The 9,345-nt window shown below is 42.1% G+C and overlaps 1 long non-coding RNA gene across 1 annotated transcript; it reads right to left on the bottom strand.

Moving 5' to 3' along the window:
• Positions 1-1,078: 1,078 nt before the first annotated feature.
• Positions 1,079-6,938, bottom strand: LOC124510155 (uncharacterized). The gene is made up of 4 exons (XR_006961631.1): positions 6,805-6,938; positions 4,960-5,023; positions 1,728-1,812; positions 1,079-1,221 (listed from the first exon to the last, which is right to left on the bottom strand). It is a non-coding gene; the product is annotated as an uncharacterized LOC124510155 (long non-coding RNA).
• Positions 6,939-9,345: the final 2,407 nt, after the last annotated feature.

Here is a 9,345-nt window from a genome sequence, read left to right as displayed (position 1 = left end):
GGTAAGCTCTACGAAGGCAGGTTTTTTTTTTTTCTCTGTTCTGTGCATTGATGTATCTTTAGCACTTAGCACAGTGCTGGTACTGCATATGCAATCAATAAATATTTTTTTTATTTGAATGGAATGAAATTGTATAATCAATAGTATTCATCTAATTAAAATATTATAAATTCTGGCTGTTTTTAGACTTAATACATGGCCAAAACACACCAAAATTAATTATATCAGAAATAATAAATTCTATACATTTGACCATGTAAATTAACTATATGATGAACTGACTCTGTGATACTGTGACCAAGAGAGGAGGAGGGAAAGGTAGGGCTGTTAAATCTCTCATTAACTTAGAGGGAAGTATTGACATCCTGCCTAAAATTGATGGATCAAGAAATGGAAGGTTGAATACATTGTACAAAGCTATCGACGCATCTAAAGGAATAATAAAAAAATGAAATATATCTGGCAGTGGTTGTCGAAGGAAAGTGTAAATGAGCCAAGCTCCTCATCTTTCATAAGGGGGCCCATCAGCTATACTTTGAAGCTGATACATCAAAAATAAAGGGATAATAAATTATTGTTGCGGAGGTTCGCCTCAGAAGGATTAAAAATAGGAAACTCTTAAGCTGTTACTTCTGTGGAATGCCATAGAGAAAGACCTTTACTTTTTAAAAAAATTACTCTCTAGTACCAACTGAATTTTATTGCCATGTGCCCATACTTTAAAAGTGACATTTTTAATTTAAAAATAGTTTCTAGAAAAAGAGAAGAATTTTTAGGACAGAAAAAAAATGATCCAACTGTTTGCAATTACATACCGTCTACCAGCAAGGACCATCAAACATTTTGCAAACATTATCTGATGGCGAGTGTCAGAATTTACATTTGCCAGATGGAGAAATTCAGACAAAGATGGAGGTGACTTACCCATTTTCAGTGCATCTGTGACCAGCCAGTGATAAAACCCAGGCTTCCGGGATTCTGAGTCCAAAATAGATTTGGATTCATTTCTTCTTGGAAAAACCACCACATATTAGTATGATGATAGTTAAGGAAGAAATCCAAACTAATAGATGGCACACTCTGTGTTTAGGGCTTGGAAAATGCCTGTATTTTTCCATCCGATAATCTGGTGCCAAAATGCACATTTTTGCCTGTCAAGAAAAAGGTCAGAGCTTCTCTGAAGCACCTGATGGGAATATATATCAATTCAAGAAGTTGTGCCTACAAAGATAAAAAATGATAATCACTGTAACAACCACAATACATTTGTAAATCTCACTATATATGTATGAATAAAGATTTCCACCATTTTGTGGCTACTTAGAAAACTATATATGGTTAATTAGCTTGATGAATAATTCTGACTATTCGGCCGTATGCCTCTATTATTAATTCAGACCACTAGCACAGGTGGAAAGGAGGAAAAATATTTGACCGATCTGGCATTATTTTACTTATTGGTTTCCCTCTTAATGTGAATTTTAAAATATTTACTTATTTACTTATTTGCCTGGCTTCCCTATTTAGTTAAAACTCTGGAAGGGAGAGAAGGGGAGCCCATTAAATGATTATAGCAGATTTCCCTTGTTTTGTCACTACCGTTTCCTCTCCCTCTTCCATCCTACCCCTAACACCACACACAAACACTTCTGCAAAGTCGTCTGTATCAGGTGATACTGGCCCAATGGCCAAGATGAGCACTGGACCAAAGCAGCTGCAGAACTTACATGAGAATTTGCGAGACGGACTTGTGAGAGCCAGACTCAGTGTGGCTGCTTTCTTGAGAAAAGAAGAGCTGTTTTAGGTCAAGAGCTGTCGGCAGCCAGATTTTCCAGGGTGTCGAAGAGAAACAGAGAAACGAAGAAGAAAGTCAATGTACAGAGTGGAGCAGAGGTGAGAGACAAATACAGTGACCATGAATTAACCTTTTTTGTAATTGTGATAGAATATGTACAATGTAGAATTTACTATTGTGATCCTTTTTGAATGTGTAATTCAGTGGCATTCAGTACATTATATTGTTGTGCAACCTTCACCACCATCCATCCCCAGAACCTTTTCATCGTCCCAAACTGAAACTCTACCCAGTGAACAATACTTCTCCAATTCCCCCATGCTCCCAGTCTTTGGTAATTACTCTTCTACATTCTTTCTCTATGAATCTGACTATTCTGGGAATTAATCATTCGTACCAGGGTATTGTTGAGAGCTGCATCAGTTAGCAATTTATTGTCTCTCAGATCCAAATTCACCCTTCCATACAGGTTCCACAATAACAAATGGAATTCCTTTAAAGCATTTCTCCCCTACAAAGAACACCTGTTGAGGTTTCTCAGGAGAGGGTACTAGAGGGATAATGCAGGAGGAAGGGGCCTTCCTGCTGGTTCTGGCAGCCGCATTGTCAGTTGGTGGTACTCTATCCCAGCCACAGGCTCAGAACTCATGGTCCCTTGGTGACTTTACAGCCCCAACCTGGCCAGTGATCACCTGGCCGTGTTGACATGGACATGGTATATTCCAAGCCTCCTGTCCGCAATGGCACCCCACTCTCTCTTCAAGCTCCTGTGCCAGACCACTGGCTGCAGATTTTCTATGCCCAACCTGTGCCCCAGAGAGTTGCTTCCTGCTTGCTCACGCATTGCAGACCAGCTCTGGTCTGGGCAAATCTCTCTGCCATCCAATGGTTGCAATTCCAGCCTTGGGAAGGGGGTCCCCTTTCATATCTGTCTCTCCTTAGGTGCTCTCCCTTGGCCCTAGGATACCACATAGAGTTTCCCTATATCTTATAATTGCTCTTTTATCAAAAATTTAAAAATATTTATATTAAGCTTCCCTTATTTAAGTCACTGTGTGGTTTCTGCCTGTTGTTTACATCTGGCAGATGTAAACCAGGATAGTTCTGCGCAAACTAGGGTGTGTGTTCACCTCCTCTAGGGACGGAAGGGAAAGTCCTGACTGCATTTGAAGCTCTGGCTGTAGTTTCTCTTTTTTTTTTTTAATTTTTAAAATAAGTTTATTTATTTATTTAGAGAGAGAGAGAGAGAGCAGGGGAGGGGCAGAGACAGAGGGAGAGACAGAATCCCAAGCAGGCTCTGTGCTGAGAGCTCGATGTGGGGCTCAAACCCACAAACCATGAGATCATGACCTGAGCCAAAACCAAGAGCTGGACGCTTAACCAACTGAGCCACCCATGCACTCCATAGTTTATTTATGAAGTCTACTATGTATCTGCCCTTGGGTCTTGAGACAAATTTGTTTCTTCAAAACAAATTCTAGCTTTGTCTTTAAGAGAGCTTAAATGTGTTTCTGTTACTTGAAACTAAGGGAGGCATCACTAATAAAAATGTAATTTCACATTCTTTCAAATATGGCTCAGAAAAAGGGATAGAGGGATGAAGAAAGACTACCTAAGACCAGAAAAAAAGAAAGGAAGACTATGCCAAGGGTTAACATGGCAGCAAATTCTCAGTTGAGCTTGATGTTGATGTTAGGTCTTCAGGTTCTGTGACTCACCTCTCTTGTCACCAGTGGGGGAACTCATACAAAGGGAGCTAAGTGGGGCACTGGCTGACCCAAAGATTCTGAATGCAAAGAAACAAGGCTGAGGTGGAATGAAGCCTCTTACTCCCACTGCAACCAGACCTTGAGACCTGCTCAACTCAGTGTGTATCTGAGAGTTGGGTATGCAGAGTCAACCCAAGTTCATTCACCAGGCACCTTTGAGGACCAGGGCTGCCTCACACCCTCAACTACCAGGGGATAGAGTAGGAGCCTGCTATCTAGCAGCACACTTCCAGTGAAGGGAACATTCTGGACTGGTTTTGCTCAGCAGACAGAGTAAGTCCCTGCCCATTACTAAAGCATGTCCCAGGAAATGTCAGACTCTTGCCTATCACATTTGTCTTTTTTTGTCTGAGAAGGGGTGCTCAATGGGGAGGAGACAGAGAGGAGAAACCTTCCTCCCCTGCATTTCTCTTCATATGAAGAAAATACCAAAATGTTGGTGTTCATTCCCTCCTCTATGAGCCAAGATGCGAGACCACTTCTCAACACTACTATTACTATTTTCCAGGCCAAGCCACCATTGCCTCTTGCCTGGATTGCTGTGGTAGCCTCCTCACTGTCTCCTTCCCCACTTCAGTCTATTCTTAACCTTACAGCCAGAGTGATTCCATGAAAATAGAAGTTAGCCTGTATCACTCTTCTCTTGGAAACCCTCCATTTGTTTCTCATCTCAGAGCAAAAGCCAAAGGACTTACTTTGGCCTGCAAGGCCCCACACCATCTAGATTCCCATGACTTCTCTGACTTTATCTCCCACTAGTTTAATGTGGCAGACTCACGACAACAACTGGTCCTAATTCTCCATCCCTCACTATACTCACACCCTTTGCAGTGTGACTTCGACAGTCTCCCCCAAAAGAAGTGGGATTTGTTCTCCATCCCTGGAAACTAAGCTGGTTTCATGAATTTCTTTGGTCAATAGAATGTGCCATTGTTTCAGTTCTGAACCCAGACCTTAAGAGGTTTTGTGTGCGCTGTGTACTCTCCCCCCTCCCCATCTCCTCTCTCTCTCTCTCTCTCTCTCTCTCCCCTTCTCTTGTCCTCTTTCTCTCTTTCCTCTCTTCTTACTTTCTTTTTCCTTTCTCTCCTCCTCCTCCTCCCTCCACACTCCTGCTATGACATAAGAACAGAACATCAACCTACTGGAAGATGCGAGGCACACAGACATATGGAGCAGAGCTAAGTCAATCCAGTTGTCTTATCTAAGACTGAGATGTGTGAGGGAGCCCAGACAAGATCAGCAAAACTGTGCTGACTTGTAGCTGACTGCATAGGCATTGAGTGAGCCTTGACAAACTCAGCTCATCTCAGCAGAACCACGCCAGTGATCTTTAGACTCATGAGTAAAACTAAATGATTGTGTGCCACTGAGGTTCTGAGGTTGTTTGTTACTCACCATTCTTGTGAGATAGATGACTGATACATTCCTCTGCCCATTCTTCTCCAGCCATAATTGCCCTCTGGAAAACAGCAGTCACATTCCTACCTCAGAGGCTTTGTACGTGCTGTTCCCTCTGGCTAGAGTCCTCTTCCCTGACCCACCCCACCCCCAATAGCTGCATGCCTTGATCCCTAACCTCCTTCAGATCATCTCTCCAATGTCACCTTCTTAGTGAGATCTTGTCTGGACATATATAATATGATCTTCTAACACATCCTTTTCTCCCTTTTGAACTTAAAAACATTGTTTTAATGTTTATTTATTTTTGAGACAGAGAGAGAGAGAGAGAGAGAGAGAGAGAGAGAGAGAGCAGGGGAGGGGCAGAGAGAGAGGGAGACACAGAATCCAAAGCAGGCTCCAGGCTCTGAGGTGTCAGCACAGCCCAACGCAGGGATCAAACTCATAAGCCGTGAGTTCACGACCTGAGCTGAAGTCTGACGCTTAACCGACTAAGCCACCCAGGCGCCCCTCCCTTTTCAACTTTAACTTTCTCCTTAGCACTTGTTGCTATCAAATATATTTTACGTATTCCTTATTTTTCTTGCTTATTATCTAACTTACTCGAAAGCTCCTTGGAAGCAGGGATTTTTGCCCTTTTTTCATTCGTTACTCTATTCCCATGCCCAGAATTATGCCTGGCACATAATAACACAATACACAAATAAGTAAATCAAATAAGTAAATGAATGGGTGTGACTTCTCCATGGAATGATAGAGATGATCGGAAAATGTTTTCTTAATTTTTAAAAACTGGAAAAATTAAAAATCCCTGAATTAAATTTGTTTTATCTAAGTTCTCTTCCACCGCCATGATCGTAGTCACAGCCACCCTGACCTTCTGTCTGGATTGCTACAATTGCTTCCTAACTAGTTTTTCTGCACCTGTCCCTGCTCCATATAATGCATCACGGCCACGGTGGTCTTTTTAAAGAGAAAGCCCGACTGAGACGGATATCCTTAGCATTGCCTAACAGGACCTGAAAGATTTGCTCCTCCCTACCTCTCCACCCTCAACTCTTCTTGCTAGCTCATCGGTCCTAAGGTTCCTTAAAATTGCCATGATCCTTCCTGCCTCAGGACATTTCCATGAGCTGTTCCTACCCTCAGGGAATGCTCATCACCATCACCATCATCATCATCATCATCCCTTTGCCCAGTCAACCCCTATTCATCCTTTTGATCTCGTCTCGAGGATTATTTCCTCAGGAAAGCCTTCACAATTCAATGTTTTTTTCTTTAAGACACACAATACGACTTCTAACGGTAAGTTTGTGTGGCTTGTATGATGTCTGCTTTTCCCAACATACTGTAAACTCACTGAGGACTTAAGCTATTCACCAGGTCATTTGGATGAGTTTGGCCTCAGATTCACCTAAGCCCTCTGTAGAGACTTGCAGTGTCAAACAGGAACCCATGAAGAAAAGAGCTTTTGCATAAGGAGTTGAGTCTTCCAGGAAAGACTCAGCCCTGATGATATTTTTGTTCCTTTCTAAAGCCACAAAGGTCTATAAACCATCCCTCCCCATGACCACCGCCAGTCCATTAGCAGTAGAAGCCAGAGAGAATATTTACATTCTAAGGGGTTTGTACTGAAGAATGACACCTCTCGTCATTCTTGCAATGTCATGATTTATGCAATCAAGTCTTGCTTTAGAGGACAGCCATTAGCCACAGGAATGGGCACAGCAAAAACAGCAGAAGCAGTGGTGATTAACTCTAGCTGGGATTTTAGTCTTCTATTGCCGTGAACAAGTTGCCACAAACTAAGCAGATTAAAGCAACGCGAATTTATTATCTTACAGTTTCGTGGATCAGGATCCAAAGCACAGCTTCACGGGATCCCAGCTCAGGGTCTCACAAGGCTGCAGTCAGGGTCAGGCTGCAGCTCTCATCTGACACTCGAGGTTCTCATCTGAGCTCATTCCAGGTGTCGGCAGAATTCAGTTCCTTGTGGCTGCAGGAATGAGTTCCCCATTTTCTTGCCAGCTGTCAGCTGGGAATCATGCTCAGCTCCCAGAGGCCAGTGGCTCTCCTTGCCACATAGGCCGTTCACCACATGGATGTTTTTAATTTTTTCCAGGCCAGCTGGAATGTACTGTTCCGACTTCTCTGTGACCAGTGGAGAACGCTCTCTGCTTTTAAAGGGCTTACCTGACCAGGTCAGGTCCACCCCGATAAGCTCCCTTTTTGCCATATAATATAACATAACCATGGGGGTGATATTTCACTGTATTCAGAGGTCCTTCTGAACTCAGGGGGATTAGACGGGCACCACACTGGGGGATCCTGCCTACCACAGGCAGCTAGGATCGCTGATCTTAATAACAAAAAACTACTGAGGTTATATTCTTGCCAACACTGTGCTAATTACATTTCAGCATTTAATCTTTAAAATAACCTATGAGGTAAATTCTATTACTCTCCTTGTTTTACAGGTGAAGAAACTGAGGCTCAGAGGCCAGGTGACTTTGTCTAATTTCACACAATCAGTAAGAAGCATAGCCTACATTTTGAACTTTGGTCTTTCTGACTCCAGAACTCATTCTTTTTCACTTTACCTCATCGAAGCTGCTTCTCCTGTAACCAGCAGAATGATGATTGTCAGTATTTATGGCTATAAATACTGGTAGTCCTGCCCACACCTCAGGAAATAGGTTCTTCATAAAAATGTTCTTAATTAACTAAAATGTGTTATCCATATCCTACGAAGAACTCTAGTTGATAATCACTTTAAACTCTTAGTGGAGTTATTGACTCAGGTATAAACTGGTGTTAAAAGCTTTCGGCATAAGGTTATTGGGGCACCAGACATTTGTATGGTATTGCCAAAATAACACCACCCAGTTTACCTTCCAGTCACAAGGGTGAAAACTTAGTGCTACAATGGAAGGGTAAGATTGCCATTTGCCTTAAGTTCAAATGCTAGGATCCCTAATAGTGGGTCGGTCAGAACATACTTATCTTACGACAAAATGCAGTATGAATTTCACATCTCCTATGATACAATCTAGATAACAAGGTTTAACCTGAATTCATTATGACTTTGCGTTTGACTTCCATTTTATGAAAAATTAAGTGGGTTAGAGAAACAAGCTCTAGAGAAACACAGAAAAGGAACTAGTCACATCGAGAAAATGGGATGTTTTATAGATAATTGCCCAAATCCATTTAACAAGCATGATATCATGTCTTTTGTCTATGGCAAAAGAGCTTAAGAAATATCCATGTAACGACAATCGTGTATATTCGTGCCTGAATTGGTCCTCAACTGGACAAACCAGCTAGAGAGGACATATGGGGGATGACTGAGGAAATACAAGGTGGACCAGGTATGAGATTAGATGTATTGACATGGAAAGTTACAGATTATTAACCTTAGAGAAAGCAATTACAAGACAGTCTGTAACAATTTAAAAAACAGTATATTTCTCATTTTGAAAAAGATATGTAAGAATACATAAAAATTCTGGAAGGGTATACAATAAGATTACCAGTGGTAATCTCTAGTTGGTGGAAATAGTGTTTTTATTTTCTTATTTGTTATTTGTTTACCAGTACATGTGATGCTTTGCAATTATAAGATACTTTAAAAATATATATATGTTAAAGTTTACTTATTTATTTGAGAGAGAGAGCAAGTGAGAGCAGGAGAGGGGCAGAGAGAGAGGGAGAGAGAGAATCCCAAGCACGCTCCATGCTGTCAGCACAGAGCCCAACACAGGGCTCGATCTCATGAACCATGAGATCATGACCTGAGCCAAAACCAAGAGTCGGAAGCTCAACCAACTGAGGTGCCCCAATGATAAGAGATTTTTAATTTAATAAAAAGGAAAGAAAGTCATCAGTATATAAGTTTTAGCCTAAGCCATGGGAGTAAATGAGATTGCTCAGGGAAGGGGCTATCCAGAATAAGAGGGCTAAGACCACAGCATTCAAAAACATCAAGATTTCAGAGAGAAGACCAAGGAAAGAGAGCTAGTCAGAGACTGAGGATGAGCCATGAAAGAACAGAAGAAGCAGGAAGGCCAGGGAAGGGGAGGTTTCCAGAGGAAAGGATAGTCAGGTGTATCAAATGCTAAGGATAGGCAAGCAGGATGAAGAATAAAAGGTCACTGACTTCACGGTAGGAAGTCAACAAAGACTTTTGCACGTGGAGGGATAAGGAACGAGAGGTGGTTCTTGTAAGGAGTTGGTAGTGGGGGAAGGACACAAGACAGCAAGTAGAAGTCAGTCGTGGTGCCCATCTTTGCACAAGGAGGTGAGCAGCGACAAGTTGCCACTCAGGTGTGTTCCAGGTAAAGGAAACACTGGAACACTGCTCCTTTACCCAGCGAGAGTGGC

This window comes from Lynx rufus, unplaced genomic scaffold (assembly GCF_022079265.1).
Source record: "Lynx rufus isolate CCGP_SWC_20201006 ecotype Redwood Valley unplaced genomic scaffold, mLynRuf1.p SCAF_15, whole genome shotgun sequence".
Taxonomy (NCBI): Eukaryota; Metazoa; Chordata; class Mammalia; order Carnivora; family Felidae; genus Lynx; species Lynx rufus.
The sequence above is the reverse complement of the archived record's forward strand: the minus strand, read 5'-3'. Positions and strand labels throughout refer to the sequence as shown.